Raw genomic sequence first — 21,645 nt, 5'->3', positions numbered from 1 at the left:
ATGTTTCCGGGGTCACGTTCAGAATGTGTTGCGCAATGTGTGCCTTCAATGCGGCTAAATCTGCAATCGGTACACTGAACGCATCAGTCAGATGGCCGCACAGCCCGAAGTCACACGGCTTAGATCAGATGATCGGGACGGCCAGGATGTAGAGAAATGGCGGCTGATAATTCTAGCATTACCGAAATGGCGCTTCAGCAGCTGCTTGACTGGATTTGCAATGTGCGGAGGTGCGCCATTTTGCATAAAAATGATCTCACCCACACATCCACGCTGTTGGAGAACTGGAATGACATGGTTGGGCAAAAGACAGTCATAGCGCTTATCAGTGATGGTACAGCTAACAGGACCGGAAGTACCTGTCTGTTCGAAGAAAAAAAAAGGCCCTATGATAAATGATGCTGTAAACCCGAACCACACAATGACCGTTTGAAGATGAAGTGGCACTGGTTGAATTGATTGTGGATTTTCCGTTTCCATATTAGACACTTCTGTGTATTGACATATCCTGTCAGATGGAAGTGGGCTTCGTCCGTCCACAAAATCTTCCACGGCCAATCATTCTCCACTTCCATGGGAACAAGAAATTCTAAAGCAAAGAAATCTCTTGCTGGCAGGTCAACGGGAAGCAACTCGTGCACATGGGTAATTTTGAATGGATAACAAAGAAGGGTATTTCGTAGGGTGTTATGCGCCGTGCTCACGGGTATGACCAATCTTCGGACAAGTCTGCGTGCACTACACGTTTGCACACAACCACTCGTCTCCTCCTGCATTGCTGTGGTCACTGCTTCCACTGACGTCGGATCAATTCGTTTCCTCCCTCTGCCAGGTTGCACACCAAAAGAACCGTCTTTTCGAATTTACGAATCATTGTCTCCAGACCCACGGCAGTCATTGGACCAATGCCTTTTTTCAAACCCTTCAGTGTCCGGAACCTCTGCAGAGTGACGTGTGCACAACCATCATTCTTCTAATACAGCTTTACAAGCAAAGAGCGATCCTACATTGAGACAGTCATGGCCAACATTCCAGACGCGGAGGGAGGAAAACCGGTGAACCCGGCGTGTTTATACCAACTTCGATGGGTGGTGCGCATGTGCTTTCATTTACGTATTCTGACACATACAGCGCCATCTATTGATAAATTTTCACACTATTTTTTTTTCTTCCGCTATACGTTTTCCCCATTGTCCGGTAATATTCAGTTGCAATTTGACGTCATTCTGGCCAGTGGTGTTATTACTACAGGGTTTTGTAAGTTTAACTTTAATTATAATTACCCTGTGTAATGAACACTTACGACTGTTTTTCAACCCTAACTCACTGTACCAGTAACGACACCTAACCGCTAGTCTTGACACTAGCTCCAGTAATCCTACGCACACAATGTTGAACGTCGTTCCTATGAAGCTCGGTAAACCTACTGTAAATAGTGTACCGTCCACACTGGCTCAAGCAGCGAAAGTTTAATTATAACCACCCTGTAAATAACCATGTCAGATTTCGTCTTGAATCTGTAAGCATCTCAAACTAAAATTTTTAACTGTCATTCCTCTACATATGTTTAATGTCTTATTTTATTTCTGTAGTTATGTAAATAACAGCAACTCTAATATTGCATCACATTACTGTGACAGAGGTTAATATATACAATTTGAGTCATGTATTACTGCAATAAACATGTGACGTAGTTTCAAAATGTAAACTTTCCACACGACTAAATTGCACACAGATTCATCGTGAAATTCTGGCTGTGTATGGACCAAATGCAAAGTCGCGTCCAGCTGCCTTGAAATAAAGCCAACTGTTTGACCAACGCCGCAAGGATGATGCTGGTCAGGAAGTCCCGATCTTGCACCCCGTGGTCTCCATCTCTTCGGCAAGCAATGTTTCCCGATTGGCTCCATGACCAAGGAGCAGAGTTCAGTCGTCAAATAATTGATTGATACAACGTTCTGAATGTTGTTTACAGAAAGGTTTGTGACTATGTTGAAAAGGTATGTTCGTGTGTCGGTGTAATTTTGCAGTGCAGCATTCAATAAGTTACTTGCATCCTGCAGTAACACACAACTTAATTTTTGACGTCCTATCATATCTAATGAAATATTATACGAGATTGCCAATTTGTTTCCCTAAGGTAGCATGACAGATATACGTAAGTTATCAAGTGTCTTTGGAAGAGTTCAAATGGTTCAAATGGCTCTGAGCACTATGGGACTTAACATCTGTGGTCATCAGTCCCCTAGAACTTAGAACTACTTAAACCTAACTAACCTAAGGACATCACACACATCCATGCCCGAGGCAGGACTCGAACCTGCGACCGTAGCAGTCCCGCGGTTCCGGACTGAGCGCCTAGAACCGCTAGACCACCGCGGCCGGCTTTGGAAGAGTGATGATGATGGCAAATGAGGTCGCCAGATGGCTCTCCAGCATGAACCGCATGATGGTTACAAGCTAGAGCCCATGCAGAATACCATGGCCAGCAGATGTGCAGTCGGCAGGGCACGCATGGGGAGAGCGGTAATGTTGGGGGCTGTGGGAAGCAGGTGCTGTAGGGGAAATGCTGAGCGCTGGTGGTGGTGGTGGGGGGGGGGGGGGGGGGAGAGGGGATGGATGTGCCAATCTAAACTGAAGCCTATGCTCATATTTACTTGTAAATATTGAGAGGAGCGCCTCCACGTCCATGGTGACAATTCAGAAAGATCTGTTACCTTTGCTTTGGTTAGTATCCAAAAAGAATTCTTCTGAAAATGCAGCGATTCATTTTTGCTGGCTTGGAACCATTTGTCACTTTAAGAAAAGCATCATGAGTGGCGAATACTGAGTAAAGCCTACTCACTTCTCTGGCTGCCATGTCAAAATTTGCTTCTTTTGCCAAAATACAGTGGAGTTTACACAGTGTCACCTAACTAACATGTCGTGCAGATGCAGCTAAGAGAGAATTTTGGAAGAGGAGTTTATTAAAGTTTACTAAGTGAGGAACTGAAGAAAAGTAAGGTCAGTAGTTTATGCAGAAGTACATCTTCGGTACAAAATAAACATGTAATGTCTTTACTTAGGTTATTCCAAAACCCACAGCATTTATCGTTTCACCAGCTATCCATGGCCCTTAAAAATTACATTCTTTCATTGAAAAAGTCTATAGTTAGAGGAATAACACAGGCAGATAATGACGTTTTGCATAATAACCATATGGCAAAAACCTCTCCTCTTCGTGTGCTATCATTTGCCAAAATGGCATTTTACTATCTCAAACAGTTTATAAAATATGGGGAACGTTGCGGATATTCACTATGGCTTTATCGTTGGCGTGGCGCGATAGCAAATGAGTGTGCTGCATCACATCACTTTTCTCGAGATTGATGGCATTTATTGGCCGGGATATTCCCTTCGGGGTTCGGCCGCCGTATTGCAAGTCTTTTTAGTTGACACCACTTCGGCGACCTGCGTGTCAGTGATGATGAAAATGATGGTGGACACACAACACCCAGTTACCTGCCGGGAATCTGAGTCGGACCCCCTTGCGTGGTGGGCGGTAACCCTGCCGCTGCGCTACGGAGTATGACAGCACCCACGTGCATAAGCACCCAAGTCTAACGAAAAACTCGATATGTTAGCTAAATTTCGTATGCAGCTGCATATTATGTAGCATACACCAAACGCAAAATCATAGCGACCCCTATTTTTCATTGCAAACTTTTCGAATTTCGAGCTGTGTCTTACTTCCATGTAAATATCATAATAACTGTGATCATTAACGAAATGATGGTCGCTTCATCAAGAACCTGACGTATGAAACTATAAATATGCTAAAATTATTTTTTACCGAATAATTTGTTAAATCGTCTAAGACTGAAGAGCGTGCACCCCGATTCTGTTATCTCCTACCTGTCAAAAAAAGGCAAACACTGTCGGCCTCCCCTTCCGAACAAACGAATGAACTCGCCCAGCGTTTTGGATGAAAACTCGTCACTGCGCATCGGCCACCTTATCCTGTGGGGACTTTTTATCTACCAGCGTCTTGATTGGCAGCAGTAACCATCTTACAGACACAACGCGCTCACGTGACTCCAGTATCACCTGCTAGCAATACATTTCCATCGAAAAAGCGCGAAACCACGCAACAGAAAGCATACAGAATGGAAACAAATCCATGCTCCAAGGCAAGTGCGCATGCGCGACGTCTGCCGTATTGAAACCAAGAAAGTAGATGTGTTCGAAGCCAAAGGTGAACGGATGCGTTTTGTTTATTTTATTAATTGCGCATTTTAGCTGCTGGGTGTATCTCCAAGTAAACAGTTGTCCGATGTACTGTACAAGTTAAGATACCTATAGTGAGTCGTAGTAAGAGAAAAGACAACACGGGAAAGTAACGAGCGATTCCCACGAAGTGGCAGACAGCAGTAAATGACAAAAATGAGTTTTCCTATTTTCTTGCTGTAAACACAATACAAGGTCATTAAACTGTAAAAAATATTTTATGTAAATGAAGCAAAGCAACATCAACTCTTGGAGTTAGTTTTTCGGTAGAGGCTCTTTTTCTTTAAAAAATTGGAAACGACTTGTTTCCCATTTGTATGTATTCTTCACTACTGTATAAATTATCTCTCATTCGATTCTGAGAAAAGTAATCGGCATATAAAATAGATTTCTTTCGTGTCTTACAGCTTCATATCAGAGCTTGATCGCGAAGTGTCTATTTTTTCGGTATGGGTCATAGTTACTGTGATACTTCAGTTCAAAGTACCCTGTAGTATTACATTTGAAGGGGCTTTTGCAGTGAAAACAGGGGTCATTGTCTACGTTATGTTCGGTTTATGTTAGCTGATACATATCTGTATACCAAATGTAGCTGACGTATCATCATTGTTTTTTAAAGTTGGAAGGAATGCCACATTTCACTTTTATATAGATAAAATAGTAGAAACATTTGATTTGAACACTGGCTGAGCGTGTCACGCAAGTAGCCTGTATCTCACAAGGGGACCGCGCCTGGTCCCTATCACCGATTTCGTCCAAACTTACGCTTTACGCAAAACTTGGTCAGAAGCGAGAGCTCCAGGTGGCCAGCCTTTAAAGAGAGAATATCATTTTTGGCGCGGCTCAGGGGAGACGTAAGCCATTTACAGTAGCGCAGTTTGTAAGAGGTGAGTAGTACGGTGGAAAGAGTGCGGGAAGATATGCTTAGGATCGCGAGTTCAAGTCCGTCTCCGCAAACACTTTATCGTTTATATTTTCAAGTTTTACATTACTTACACTGCAGAATAAACAAAAACAATATTTAATATATTGTATTTATTAATACTTTCATAAAAGGCGTGAAAAGGAAAGGCAAACAAAAATTTGGGATTGCATGTAATTTCCCAGGAAGCGATTGTAAGCTGTACACTAGAACGTTGTATATAAAATTAAATGCTTTCATTATTTTACAGTTAACAATTTACACTTGTTGGAGTTATATTTATCGTAAGAACTGGGAAAGCAGTAACTTTCTCGGTATGTTGTACGCGTTATAAACGTCGCATTTTTACAATTACACGATTGTTTCGAAGTTTCTATAGAAAAACAAACTTGGCATACATTCGCAAAAGATTCTCTCATAGCACAGTTTGGCACCAAACCACACGTAACGCATCATGTCTCCAAACATTGGCAAAGATAGCCGATAACGTACACTAGAATGTACTTAAGTCTACTCGAAACATGATTAACTTTTTTCTCTCGAAGAGATAGGAGCAGTTCCGAAGGTTTCTGATCAAATTCTTTACGTGGTGATAAAAGCAATCATTGCAGGTTTGCACTGGCATAGTGTATTTTGGGGAATCACTTTAACAGTGCACGACAGCAATCCTCCCCCGTCTTGAAAAACCTCTTAATTATAGATTCGCTTGTCCTCCCTACGAGTCAGTTAACAGGAGAAATATGTTCTTTGTACGTAGGGCTTCAACACATCAGTCTTTTTCTCTATTTCTTTCTTTTTTTGGCACTGTTGTAAGTTTTCAGATGTTGATGAAGTAATGACAAAATTTCTGTATTTTGCCTTCGCCTTCCCTTTTCATATCTTTCATGAAATTATTGATAAATACAATACGTTGAGCTTACCGTCAGTCTATTTTCAATGTAAGTAACGTAAAAATAGAAAAATGTAAAATAGTTTCCGCATAGTGTCTCGACCCTGCTACCCTCAGATTAGCTAACGTTCCGACAACCGCTAGCTAAGAAAGTGTGCTGACGTAAGTGGCTCATCACACTCGCACACAAAATGCTATTTTTTTCTGAACTTTAGATCACCTGGAGCTCCCCCTTCTATCACTTTCATTTCTGGCAATAGCGTAAATTTGGTGGAAATCGGTGAAAACCAGTAGGCATGGTCCACTTGTTGAGGACAGTTCGTGGAAGTCAATGCACGTTTCTCGAGCTAGTGATCGCGATTTATAGTAGTACTTACTGCTGGAAAAAAATGAAGACATCCTACACCAACAATTACATAAAGGAAATGCTGAACATGTCTCATAATCTTCTTTTCGACACTTACCTATCGTGATTTATTGAATGAGTATGATTCATATTAACGCAATATGTTAGTGAACTTAAATATCCGGGCGTAATGCAAAACACTTGTGTAAATTGAATTTTAACGAGCGTACTGGCTTAATTTAAAGCAATACCTATGTGTTACTTTCAGGTCGAAAACACGAATGACAATTCCAGCACTGATGCAAACACGAACTCCTGCAGACTGTTCCGTAACAGCTGTTTCTGTTGGAAGTGAGGTTTATTTATTAGTTCACAAATCCAGAAAAATTGCTGAAAGGGAAAAAACGATATTTACAAAAAAAGTTGCTTCATTGTCATCTGAAGCTAAAAACACTGTCAATTCACAGCTTGCACATGTGAACAATTATTAATTTGAAAGCTCATGCGATAAGTTTTTAACTTAAGATTTACCATACATTGCTTCATTAGCGCTTCCTCGTGTAAAAGTTTTCATTTAGATGGTAGGATTAGTACCGTTTCGTAAGAACGTCCATTGCGAGCTGTAGTAATAAGCCGCTATTGTTTCGCGTTTACTCCGAGCCGGCCGGAGTGGCCGAGCGGTTGAAAGCGCTACAGTCTGGAACCGCACGACCGCTACGGTCGCAGGTTCGAATCCTGCCTCGGGCATGGATGTGTGTGATGTCCTTAGGTTAGTTAGGTTTAAGTAGTTCTACGTTCTAGGGGACTTACGACCACAGCAGTTGAGTCCCATAGTGCTCAGAACCATTTGAACCATTTTTTGTTTACTCCGATTTCAATATGGCGTCGAGCGCAACGTTTGACTTCACACAAATCAAAGGAGCTGCCCTCTAATTTCCTTTCTGTGTACACACTATTCTGTGGTGTTACGTTCTGTTTTCGGTTCCATGTCTAACTCACAGTATTTTTACAAGAGTTTATACGGATTCAAGACTTCCCTACAGATAGAACTCACGTCGCTTTTAGCGGAACAAAATCGACAGATGTCAAAGTAATTTCGGGTGTACCCGCCCCCCCCCCCCCCCCAGAGAAGTGTCACAGAGCCGTTACTGTTCAAACTATACTTTAATGATCTAATGAATAAAACTGGAGACACCGTGAGACAATTCGCGGATGATGTTGCTTGTAGCTTGGTTGTAACGGCAGAGGACTAGTGAAATGAAGGAAGATCTGGCAGTTAATCCTGAAGGTAAATAAATGTAACCTACTAATCTTATATAGACGAAAAGATCCACTACTGTTAGATTACACTATTGATGACAAATAGTAACGTAACATTTTTACGTTAAGGTTTTCTTTCCTGTGGATCGGAGAGTTTCGTTCGCAGTATGTCTCCTGTTAATAAAAAATGCAGATAGTCTTCTGAGTATCCAAACGAGATCCTAATTTAAGCAATATTTTTATAAACTAGGTAGAAAAAACAAGAGAATAGAATTGGTTTTTTGTGTGTCCAAGGTGCAATAATGTTTTATGTGCGCTCTTTCACATACGATGCGAATGCCATCTTGCTGTGAAATACACGAATTTAAAAGATGATGAGTGACAGATGAAATGAGCACCATCGAGCAGAGAACGATAAATATTTGAAAGGAAGAGAAACAGCGAGATTTAATTATGCGGCACCTCTTTTATTCATGGAGGTACAATAAGATCAGGCGGCGCTACAGACCTAGGCTGTATATTGCTTTGAGCCCGTCGCCGCCATTTAGAGTAGCCTCTAAACATTAGCAGACGACTGTTTACAATTGTTTCTTAATTTCTGCCGCGTCCACGCGACAGTTGTTCTAAATAGTAAATATTACAATGCTTTCGTGAATAACGTAGCGTCGGGAAGGCATTTTCAGGCGTTTTCCTGGTTTTCAAGATATATTTGAACCAGTAATACGATGCATTTGGCATCATTAAAGTAACATTCTTTTTGCTACGTGTTTCTAATAACCAAGAAGCGAAGTATGTGATGTGAAAAGACTGTTTACGGAAATCCAGCACTTTCCTCAATGGGGAACAACGGAACTGGTGTTCGCGTCTACGTCCTCCTCCTGAAAGTGCTGAAAACATTTTGCTATGTCTGGACGGTTTGCAATATTTTCTTCTCACTGCGTTCAACCAGAGCGCTCTTGGGGTTGTAATGATATGAAATCTAAAGTCAAATTACGTTAATGAAACCACTAGAGTAAACGTAACCAGCGTAACAAACATTCTTGTAATGTAAAAGGAAATATCGCTTGAACGAGTCCAGTTACAAATGAAATGTGCTTCCTTCGCACTTCAGATGATGATCAGAACGACTAATACACCTGCAAAGGATGCAAGCTGGCATTTTTGTTATCAACACGCTCACATCGGAACCTTATGTTTTGGGCTGTTATCAAGGTGGACGTCGGCTTCCGAGTTTGTGACGTCATGACAACTCCACTTCTTGGGGGGCACATCCATGGTGTCAATATGAAAGAATTAATGGTCTTTGATTTATATGCAATAATGTTATGTATAATACCTTTGACTTAAGCAGACGAGATGTTAGAAAATGAGAAAGGATTGAGAAAAGATTGTCCAAGGTTGTAAGCAGAGAGAGAGAGAGAGAGAGAGAGAGAGAGAGAGAGAGAGAGAGAGAGAGAGAGAGATACTGAATTTTGTTGGGTACGTATTTGGAACCACTATACTTATTTATTTACTAAATTTCAACCTGTTATTTTTAGAAAAATTCCACTTGCATCATTATCGGTTTGCAGTGATAGTAATTAATTGTAAAACGGAGCACTACATTGCACTTATGAGTGGTCAATCACCACTCTGATAAATCTGCGTAGCTTGCCATCATACAGGTACCTTTACATGAGTAATGATAAAATCAACTTCACGAGATCACACTCAGTGCGTAAGTTGTATTGTGGCAGCGGGAGTATGTATTTCTTGTGAGATTACAAAAGAGAGTGAATGCTTTCTGTTAGACAGGCGCACTTAATGCCTTAGGCATTTAGAAAGTGACGCAGTCGATGCAGTAAAAAACTTGAATACACATTTTGTCTGCACACAGCGGATTGAAGATTGTCACGCTAAACTGCCACATCAGCTTTACAAAAACGAAAAGTTCTTTCTCGTGAAACACAGGACGTAACTCCACTGAACTTCCTCACAGCAAACTAGCTTATTCTCGGACACAGGTCTTACGAAACTGGTATAGGCATGCGTACTCAAATACAAAGATATGTAAACAGACAGAATATAGCACTGCGGTCGGCATCGCCTATATAAGACAACGAGTGTCTGATGGAGTTGTTAGATCGATTAATGCTGCTAAAATGCCAGGTTATCAAGATTTAAGTGAGTTTCAACTTGGTGTTATAGTCGGCGCATGAGATTATGACACAGCTTCTCCGAGGTAGCGACAAAGTGGGGATTTTGCCGTACGACCATTTCACGAGTGTACCGTGAATATCAGGAATCCGGTAAAACATCAAATCTCCCACATCGCTGCTGCCGGAAAAAAGATCCTGCAAGAACGGGACCAACAGAGACTGAAGAGAATCGTCCAACGTGACGAAAGCGCAAACCTTCCGCAAATAGCGGCAGATTTCAATGCTGGGCCATCAAGTGTCAGCGTGCGAATCATTCAACGAAACATCATCGATATGGGCTTTCGGAGCCGAAGGCTCACTCGTGTACCCTTGATGACTGCACGACACAAAGCGTAACGCCTCGCCTGGGCCCCTTAACACACACTGGGCTGTTGATGACTGGAAACATGTTGCCTGGTCGGACGAGTCTCGTTTCAAATTGTATCGAGCGGATGGACGTGTACGGGTATGGAGACAACCTCATGAATCCATGGACCCTGCATGTCAGCAGGGGACTATTCAGGCTGCTGCAAGCTCTATAATGGTGTGGGACGTGTGGAGTTGGAGTGATACAGGACCCCTGATACGTCTAGATACGACTCTGACAGGTCACACGTACGTGACTAAAAAAATGGTTCAAATGGCTCTGAGCACTATGGGACTTAACATCTATGGTCATCAGTCCCCTAGAACTTAGAACTACTTAAACCTAACTAACCTAAGGACATCACACAATACCCAGTCATCACGAGGCAGAAAAAATCCCTGACCCCGCCGGGAATCGAACCCGGGAACCCGGGCGTATACGTAAGTAACTACCTTGTCTGATCACCTGCATCCATTCATGTCCATTGTGCACTCTGACAGACTCTGGCAACTCCAGCAAGACAATGCGACACCCCACACGTCCAGAATTGCTGCACAGGGGCTGCAAGAAAACTCTTCTGAGTTTAAGCACTTCCACTGGCCACCAAACATCCCGTCCGCAGCTCGTGGTCTAGCGGCTAGCGTTGCTGCCCCTGAATCATGGGGTCCCGGGTTCGATTCCCGGCCGAGTTTGGGATTTTCTCTGCCCGGGGACTGGGTGTTTGTGTTGCCCTCATCATTTCAGAATCATCATCATCATCATCATTCGTGACACTGGCTAGATTTGACTGTGTACCAAAAATTGGGCTGTGTAACAAATGGGACTTCGTACGGACGCTGATGACCGCGCAGTTGAGAGCCCCACAAACCAAACATCATTATCATCATAATCAAACCAAACTCCCCAGACATGAACATTATTGAGCATATCTGCACCCCTCGTAGCCTTACCGATTTATGGACAGTCCTGCAGGATTCATGGTGTCAATTTCCTCCAGCACTACTTCAGACATTAGTAGAGTCTATGCTACGTCGTGTTGCGGCACTTCTACGTGCTCGAGGGGGCCCTGAACGATACTATAGGCAGCTGTACCAGTTTTTTTGCTCGTCATTGTATTTTACTTAAAACTGTACTGCGATCGCTTCGCGGATACCATTGTACTGTTACTGCTACCGACATAAAAGTACCATCATTACAAAATCACTCAGAACAGCAAGTACCCCAACATACCTACGTGTAATCGTGGAATTGCCACACAGAACAAACAGGAGGAAAAGCATATCTCAGGATGAGAGTCGTTGCAGAATATTCAGCAAATAACTCATGCACGAAGTAAATGCCTTACAAAACACTTGATCGACTGATTCAATATTGTTAATCAGTGTAATTAGGACTGGCAATGAATTTATACAATTTTCTAATATAGGTTGTCCCAGGAGGAATGGTCAGTTTTAAGGGATGTGACGGAAACGACCGTTCGAAGTAAAAAAAAAAAAAAAAAAAATCTAGCAAAAATAGACTCTAAAATGCGTACCTTAAGAGTTACGAGCACTTCATCTTCGATACTTTGAAACATCTCTAGTAGAAAAAAAAATTCTCATAACTCTCAATGTATGCATTTTAGAGCCTATGTTTATTAGAATTTGTTGCTTCGAATGATCATTCCTTTCATACCCCTGAATATTGACCATTCATACCCTGTATGATAGCTGAATTATTTTTGTGTTAACGTGTATTCATGGACCCGCAATTGAAAACTAATTCAGTTCTTATCTTAGAAACTTCCTTTAGTTCATTGTGAGATCCAGTTCCAATAAAATAACCCTTTTTCTCACATAGTGTTTTGCTATAGGGCGCTACCACCCCAAGGAACTTTCGCCACGACTAACATTAGCGAACTACATATGTACAGCATAAGCTATATGGAATTTTAATTGCCGTCTGATGACGAACTTGTCGATTCGAAACCGATAACGGCGTTATTTGTACCTAGTGAATAGAATTATTAACAGTGGCTGGTTGCCGATTTTACTCTCTTGTAAGAGTTACCTGTACCGTACTGTATTTTCCTCTGAAGCGTCTACAGGAAACGTTGTCAGCTGCTGAAGAAAACCATAACTCCTTAAGCTCTTTTCCTCGATTTTAATATGGTAGTTGTCAAAGTTACAGCTATTAATCATTTTCGGAGTAATAAAGTTGTGATAACTGAACAGCGTGAAATAAACGACAGCTTCCTATAAATGTCCGTTGTGCTACGTATATGGATGGATGAATGAAAACTAAATTATCTGAAACTGGTGACTGTAAAAGCGACGAATTTATTCCATATAAAGCAAGTTACTTAGGTGTGAAAGTGTGCAGATAGGTTACAAACACAGAACAGGCCCTGAAGAATTCCCATTTTTACTGCAGACCCCCCCCCCCCCCCCCCCATAAATCATGGACCTTGCCGTTAGTGGGGAGGCTTGCGTGCCTCAGCGATACAGATAGCCGTACCGTAGGTGCAACCACAACGGAGGGGTATCTGTTGAGAGGCCAGACAAACGTGTGGTTCCTGAAGAGGGGCAGCAGCCTTTTCAGTAGTTGCAAGGGCAACAGTCTGGATGATTGACTGATCTGGCCTTCTAACAATAACCAAAACGGCCTTGCTGTGCTGGTACTGCGAACGGCTAAAAGCAAGGGGAAACTACGGCTATAATTTTTCCCGAGGGCATGCAGCTTTACTGTACGATTAAATGATGATGTCGTCCTCTTGGGTAAAATATTACGGAGGTAAAATAGCCCCCCATTCGGATCTCCGGGCGGGGACTACTCAAGAGGACGTTGTTATCAGGAGAAAGGAAACTGGCGTTCTACGGATCGGAGCGTGGAATGCCAGATCCCTTAATCGGGCAGGTAGGTTAAAAAATTTAAAAAGAGAAATGGAGAGGTTAAAGTTAGATATGGTGGGAATTAGCGAAGTTCGGTGGCAGGAGGAACAAGACTTCTGGTCAGGTGACTACAGGGTTATAAACACACAATCAAATAGGGGTAATGCAGGAGTATGTTTAATAATGAATATGAAGAGGAATGCGGGTAAGCTACTACAAACAGCATAGTGAACGCATTATTGTGGCCAAGATAGATACGAAGCCGACACCTACTACAGTAGTAAAAGTTTATATGCCAACTAGCTCTGCAGATGACGAAGAAATTGAAGAAATGTATGATGAAATAAAAGAAATTATTCAGATAGTGAAGGGAGATGAAAATTTAATAGTCATGGGTGACTGGAATTCGGTAGTAGGAAAAGGGAGAGAAGAAACGTAGTAGGTGAATATGGATTGGGGCTAAGAAATGAAAGAGGAAGCCGCCTGGTAGAATTTTGCACAGAGCACAACTTAATCATAGCTAACACTTGGTTTAAGAATCATGAAAGAAGGTTGTATGCATGGAAGAACCCTGGAGATACTGAAAGTTATCAGATAGATTATATAATGGTAAGGCAGAGATTTAGGAACCAGGTTTTAAATTGTAATACATTTCCAGGGGCAGATGTGGACACTGACCACAATCTATTGGTTATGACCTGTAGAGTAAAACTGAAGAAACTGAAAAAAGGTGGGAACTTAAGGAGATGGGACCTGGATAAACTGAAAGAACCAGAGGTTGTACAGAGTTTCAGGGAGAGCATAAGGGAACAATTGACAGGAATGGGGGAAAGAAATACAGTAGAAGAAGAATGGGCAGCTTTGAGGGATGAAGTAGTGAAGGCAGCAGAGGATCAAGTAGGTAAAAAGACGAGGGCTAGTAGAAATCCTTGGGTAACACAAGAAATATTGAATTTAATTGATGAAAGGAGAAAATATAAAAATGCAGTAAGTGAAACAGGCAAAAAGGAATACAAACGTCTCAAAAATGAGATTGACAGGAAGTGCAAAATGGCTAAGCAGGGATGGCTAGAGGACAAATGTAAGGTTGTGGAGGCTTACCTCACTAGGGGTAAGATAGATACTGCCTACAGGAAAATTAGAGAGACCTTTGGAGATAAGAGAACCACTTGTATGAACATCAAGAGCTCAAATGGAAACCCAGTTCTAAGCAAAGAAGGGAAAGCAGAAAGGTGGAAGGAGTATATAGAGGGTCTATACAAGGGCGATGTACTTGAGGACAATATTTTGGAAATGGAAGAGGATGTAGATGAAGATGAAATGGGAGATGGGAGATACGATACTGCGTGAAGAGTTTGACAGAGCACTGAAAGACCTGAGTCGAAACAAGGCCCCAGGAGTAGACAACATTCCATTAGAACTACTGACGGCCTTGGGAGAGCCAGTCCTGACAAAACTCTACCATCTGGTGAGCAAGATGTATGAGACAGGCGAAATACCCCCAGACTTCAAGAAGAATATAATAATTCCAATCCCAAAGAAAGCAGGTGTTGACAGATGTGAAAATTACCGAACAATCAGTTTAATAAGTCACAGCTGCAAAATACTAACACGAATTCTTTACAGACGAATGGAAAAACTAGTAGAAGCCGACCTCAGGGAAGATCAGTTTGGATTCCGTAGAAATACTGGAACACGTGAGGCAATACTGACCTTACGACTTACCTTAGAAGAAAGATTAAGGAAAGGCAAACCTACATTTCTAGCATTTGTAGACTTAGAGAAAGCTTTTGACAATGTTGACTGGAATACTCTATTTCAAATTCTAAAGGTGGCAGGGGTAAAATACAGGGAGCGAAAGGTTATTTACAATTTGTACAGAAACCAGATGGCAGTTGTAAGAGTCGAGGGGCATGAAAGGGAAGCAGTGGTTGGGAAGGGAGTGAGACAGGGTTGTAGTCTATCCCCGATGTTATTCAATCTCTATATTGAGCAAGCAGTAAAGGAAACAAAAGAAAAATTCGGAGTAGGTATTAAAATCCATGGAGAAGAAATAAAAACTTTGAGGTTCGCCGATGACATTGTAATTCTGTCAGAGACAGCAAAGGACTTGGAAGAGCAGTTGAACGGAATGGAGGAATGGATAGTGTCTTGAAAGGAGGATATAAGATGAACATCAACAAAAGCAAAACAAGAGATAATGGAATGTAGTCGAATTAAGTTGGGTGATGCTTAGGGAATTAGATTAGGAAATGAGACACTTAAAGTAGTAAACGAGTTTTGCTATTTGGGGAGCAAAGTAACTGATGATGGTCGAAGTAGAGAGGATATAAAATGTAGACTGGCAATGGCAAGGAAAGCGTTTCTGAAGAAGAGAAATTTGTTAACATCGAGTATAGATTTAAGTGTCAGGAAGTCATTTCTGAAAGTATTTGTATGGAGTGTAGCCATGTATGGAAGTGAAACATGGACGATAAATAGTTTGGACAAGAAGAGAATAGAAGCTTTCGAAATGTGGTGCTACAGAAGAATGCTGAAGATTAGATGGGTAGATCACATAACTAATGAGGAAGTATTGAATAGGATTGGGGAGAAGAGAAGTTTGTGGCACAACTTGACCAGAAGAAGGGATCTGTTGGTAGGACATGTTCTGAAGCATCAAGGGATCACCAATTTAGTATTGGAGGGCAGCGTGGAGGGTAAAAATCGTAGAGGGAGACCAAGAGATGAATACACTAAGCAGATTCAGAAGGATGTAAGTTGCAGTACGTACTGGAAGATGAAGAAGCTGGCACAGGATAGAGTCGCATGGAGAGCTGCATCAAACCAGTCTCAGGACTGAAGACAACAACAACAACAACAACTGCAGACCTTTTATGCAAATAACTTGTTCAGAGTTAAAAGAAACGTTAAGGTTTTGATCTCACGTTATTTGTTAATTTTCTATCCTCATGCGGCAACGGCCTTGGCCGCAGTGGATACACCGGTTCCCGTGGGATCACCGAAGTTAAGCGCTGTCGGGCGTGGTCGGCATTTAGATGGGTGACCATTCAGGCTGCCATGTGCTGTTGCCGTTTCTCGGGGTGCACTCAGCCTCGTGATGCCAATTAATGAGCTATTGGACCGAATAATAGCGGCTTCGGTCAAGAATACCACCATAACGACCGGGAGAGTGGTGTGCTGACCCCACGCCCCTCCTATCCGCATCCTCCACTGAGGATGACACGGCGGTCGGATGGTCCCAGTAGGCCACTCGTGGCCTGAAGTCAGAGTGCTTATTTTTCCTATCCTCATGCCTGAAAGAACAATGTCAGATATGCAGCTGGATACGAGTGCTTTCCTGTTTGTTTCTCCTACCGCTGTGTAAAGAATAGTATCCTACAAGAAAATACAGAAAAGTGATGATGAATGGTGGAATGTACAACTTGCAGCTCTTTCTCAATAAATTAGAAACACTGACGAATGCTATGTATGAGACAGATTTACCTTTCTTTGATTCATTACAGTTCGCTCTTTCGGGACTGCTGGGGCGGGGAGAGGGGGGGGGGTGTTAAGTAAGTTAATAAATGTGAACACACAACTATGCGACAACAAATCTGTAGGTGCTAGGGTTCCAGTCTGAGCAGAAAACGGAGGAATCTGCGATTGTTTTCTCCCGACTGAATAAATGCGGAGTAAGCAGCACAAAATAATTATTCAAATAAAATTAAATTTTGAACCTGCCACGTTTTTAAATCGAACTAAGAAGTATGTAATAATTTCTCCTAGCACCATACATTTCTAGTCCCCATACAGATAGTCCTGAAAGCTTGATTGTGAATACCTTTGAGATTCATAACGAAAAACGTGGGCGCATGCAATAGATAACAGCAAGGAACTTAAAATGTCAAAACGATTGATATTCATCGTTATATTTCTGCTGAATACTGACCTAATGTGATGTCTGAAGGTGGTGTTCGCTAGTGATGTTGGTTAAGTAAAGAAATTTTGTTGGTGATTACAACGTTTATTTATTTATTTATTTATTTACTTATTTATTAGTCCATATAAATCTCTCTTTCAGTACATATATTGTACACAGGATATTGGACAGAAAACCTTTTTAACTATTGGTTTTTCAAACGTCAAACATACATTATTTAAATTTTTATGATAAATTGGATCTATACAGTTAATAATTACAAATTTTTGAAATACTGTATATTTATAAATTATTTCTACAGTTACAGATGTAAATTACATTTTTTGTATAAGATACTGTGAGGTTGAATAGTAGCAGTTTTTCAGAAGGTAGGCTGTCACAGACTTTGTAAAGCTTTGTAGTTCAGGAAGAGGTTTTATATGTCTTGGTAATCTGTTGTAAAGTTTTGTTCCTGCATGATATACACCTTTTTGGCCTAATGTGGTGGTACAATGATTAACATGTATGTCCCTGTCTGACCTGGTACTTTTGTTTTGGGGAAAAAGGTTTTATTTTCTCAGTATGCTTTTTTAGACATGCATGACTACTTCCAGTGTATAAGAAGGGGTAGGATCTTTAGATTTTTAAAGAAAGGTTTGCATGGTTTTCTGCTGCTCACTCGTTTCATTATTCTTATAATTGCCTTTTGTTTCCTGAAAACTGTTATGGCCTGGTGTACATTTCCCCAGAAAATGATAGCGTACTTCAGTATTGAATGTACACGAGCAACGTATACAGCCCCAACTGTTTCTGCAGCAGTATTGTTGCAGAAAGTTCTTACCACATAACTCATTTTTGCTAGTTTTGAATTTAGGGATGTGATATGAGTGCTCCAGTTAAGATTTTCCTGGATATGAATCCCAAGAAATTTAGTTTCATTGACAGCACTAATGTTTTGGTTATCTATACATATTACAGGTTGTGCCCGATTTTTATTTTGATCAGTGTGGAAATTCATGAGTACCGTTTTTTGGGGTAACTATTGGCCTGTTTCTGGTACAATGGTCATAAGAGACCATCCGTTTGTAGTTAGCAACGAACTGATACAGAAAATTGACGTATAATTGCTTTTTGACGATATCTTAGCTGTCGGATAACTTCATGCAAATTTCTTAGAGTTTTTTGTATGAGCTCGTGACTAAAGAGTTAAGATGCCAAAAGTCTCAGAGAATTTGTTCTCTGCAGTTTCACTTTCCGTTGCGATGCGGAAGGGGAGAGCCTACTGAACAGAATGGTGACTAGCGACGGACTTAGTTTCCCATGCTAACGGGAAGACAAAGCCACAGTTAAAGTGTGCAGTACTGGCGCCTCACCAACCCAACCAAAAAAGCACGCCAAAATATGTCAGAAGTCTACAGCTTTTTAGAGTGCTCAAGGAATCTTGATCATGTACTTTATTGGAAGTGGAAGGATAATTAGGCCTGACTCGTCCTGTGAGACTTTATGAAAAACGAAAAGGCCGCTTAGAAAAAGCTATGCGGATTCTTGACTTCCTCCTTTTCGTGCCTGTGTCGCGTCTCTGCACAATGTTCGGGCACAATTTGTCCCGCAAAAATTTGTGGTGTCAGTTTAAATGGGACATATTTCTAAATATGCCCTACAGCCTAAGACTTGGTTCCCTGTGGTTTGTGTATGTGGAAAAGTGGCTTGCCTCCCAACGCTTTGACTCCGACGAAGGTTTAAATTTCTCTAAGCAGTATGGGACTCAATATCTGAGGTCATCAGTCCCCTAGCCTTAGAACTAATTAAACGTAACTAACCTCAGGACATCACACACATCCAAGCCCGAGGCAGGATTGAACCTGCGACCGTAGCAGCAGCGCGCTTCCGATCTGAAGCGCCTCGAATCGCTCGGTCACAATGGCCGGCCTCCGACATGGGCTTCATGATGATATCGTGAGGTGGCTGCAATCTCTAGCGACAGCATTTTGCTCAGGAGAACGTCAAATCATTACGAGATATGTAATAATGCTTAACTCAAGGCTGTGATTAAGTATAGAAGTGAAGTCTTACTATTTTTCTAACAAAAATGGTTCAAATGGCACTGAGCACTATGGGACTTAACATCGGAGGTCATCAGTCCCCTAGAACTTAGAACTACTTAAACCTAACTAGCCTAAGGGCATCACACACATCCATGCCCGGGGCAGGATTCGAACCTACGACCGTAGCAGCAGCGCGGTTCCGGACTGAAGCGCCTAGAACCGCTCGGTCACAGAGGCCGGCCTCCGACGAAGGGCTTAATGATATCGTGAGGTGGCTGCAATCTCTAGCGACATCATTTAACTCAGGAGACCGTAAACTCATTACGACATAAGTAATAATGCTTAACTCAAGGCTGTGATTAAGTACAGAAATGAAGTATATTTTTCTAACAAACTTAACTGTTCCAGTATCTTTCATGTAGCTCAATGGAGGTTATTTCACAGGTAGCCCTTGTGCTAGGCGGACAGAGATTTTTCGGCCCACTTCATATACTGACAACAAATGCTAGATAAGCCATTATCATGCACAGAGCCAGTTTACGCTCAAACGACACAAGCGCGCTGTTGAGGCGCAACGCTGCTAGTGCAAAAAGTGTATCGGCGTGTGTCATTAGTAGCAAAAACCCTCACACGTGGAAGTACACGATAACAGAAGCAAAACAGTTTCCGTAAGTGTGGGTCCGCGAACGAGACGCTTGCGAGATAATCGTGAATGTGTGAACTGATAACGAGCCGTCAGTGACTCCACTATCAAATATTATCCTAGTCAGCAAGTATTTGAAATGTAAAAATGTAAACCTTCCGATTAACACGACATGTAATCAGCTCGAGTTTCATCCGAGGCGTACCTCAGTTAGAAATAAGATACTACTGCAGAACGTCAGGAGTTATAATTCGCTTTTAACTTCTACCTGTTCAAGGTGATATTCCACGTTTCGTCTTCACATTTTGAGACAATACTACATTCGTCTCTGCAGTGATTTACGAATTCATTCAACCAACCCTCCCCTATGTTGTAACTCTTCACTAGTCACAGCACTGTACATTTCGCTGTTCCAATTCTTCAACTGTATCAACCGGAGTGCTATATAGAATAACCACCACAGACAAAAATATCCAGAGGTTTGCTCTTTGTGGCCCAGGTACAGACTGTAATCGACGAATCCATTTTTGATCATATAGGCACGTTAGAAGTCTTATATGAACAGTAATACACTGAAGGAAAAAAAATAGCAACTCCAAGAAGGTAAGCGTGTTTCTACATCTGAAAGATGACTGTTCAAACATCGCGTCACTCGCATAAGAGTGTCGCTAGTAGCTCCACTATGAGAATGCTTTGTTTAAATATATGGAGTAACTGTCGTGAGCGACAGTTACCCTAGAGATTGACGGTGGTGAGTTGATGTTAGTCAAGAATACCTTTAAGGCGACAAAGACGCGCCGGCCGTTGTGGCCGAGCGGTTCTAGGCGCTTCAGTCTGGAACCGCACAACCGCTCCGGTCGCAGGTTCGAATCCTGCCTCGGGCAAGGATGTGTGTGATGTCCTTAGGTTAGTTAGGTTTAAGCAGTTCTAAGTTCTAGGGGACTGATGACCTCAGATGTTAAGTCTCATAGTACTCAGAGCCATTTTTGACAAAGATGCCATTATCAACACATCACTGAGTTTAAATGGAATGATAATTAAATCAAGACCCTAAGCTGCCGACAGGTGTTGATATATGTCAACGGGGACATTTGAAAATGTGCGCCCCGACCGGGACGCGAACCAGGGATCTCCTGCTTACATGGCAGACGCTCTATCCATCTGAGCCACCGAGGGCACCGATGAATAGCGCGACTATAGGGATTCATCCCTTGCACGCTCCCCGTGAGACCCACATTCCCATCTTAATTTCCACACACTACATTCGTAGTGCCCCTGCCCGCTACACATTACTCAAGGCAGACAATCTTACAGAGTCCCGTAAGAGTTCGGGCAATGCGTGTGCATCCAGCACAGGAGGTGGTCAATGGCCGGTTAGCCTTAACTATATGAAGGTGGTATCTGTGCCCTCGGTGGCTCAGATGGTAAGAGCGTCTGCCATGTAAGCAGGAGATCCCGGGTTCGAGTCTCGGTCGGGGCACACATTTTCACCTGTCCCCGTTGATGTATATCAACGCCTGTCGACAGCTTAGGGTCTTGATTTAATTATCATTTCACTCTAACAGAGCTGCATGTCCGAAAGAACAGATACCATCTTCATAGACTTTAAACAGTGTCGTATAATAGGGTTACGAGACGCTGGATGTTCCTTCTGCGATACTGCAAAAAAGACTTGGCAGAAACGTAGCCAGTGTACATGATTGCTGGTAGCGGTGGTGCCGACAATGCACCGTCGCAAGAAGACCGGGCGCTGGACAGCCGCGTGGGACTACTGAGAGGGAAGACAATCGTGTTTGGCATTCGGCTCTGACGCATCGCACTGCAGCTGCAGCAGCAATTTGAGCAGCACTTGGCACGTCAGTGGCACAACGAACTGTTACAAATCGATTACTTCAAGGACAGCTCCGAGCCAGACGCCATGTAGCGTGCATTCCGCTGATCCCAAATGATCGCCATTTG

At 42.2% G+C, this 21,645-nt stretch overlaps 1 non-coding gene across 1 annotated transcript; it reads left to right on the top strand.

The window, feature by feature from the left end:
- Nucleotides 1-21,091: 21,091 nt before the first annotated feature.
- On the top strand, nucleotides 21,092-21,166 carry Trnat-ugu. The gene has a single exon. It is a non-coding gene; the product is annotated as a tRNA-Thr (tRNA).
- The last annotated feature ends 479 nt before the right edge of the window (nucleotides 21,167-21,645 follow it).

Source organism: Schistocerca piceifrons, chromosome 3 (genome assembly GCF_021461385.2).
Source record: "Schistocerca piceifrons isolate TAMUIC-IGC-003096 chromosome 3, iqSchPice1.1, whole genome shotgun sequence".
Classification (NCBI taxonomy): domain Eukaryota; kingdom Metazoa; phylum Arthropoda; class Insecta; order Orthoptera; family Acrididae; genus Schistocerca; species Schistocerca piceifrons.
This window is presented reverse-complemented; position numbering and strand designations above follow the sequence as displayed.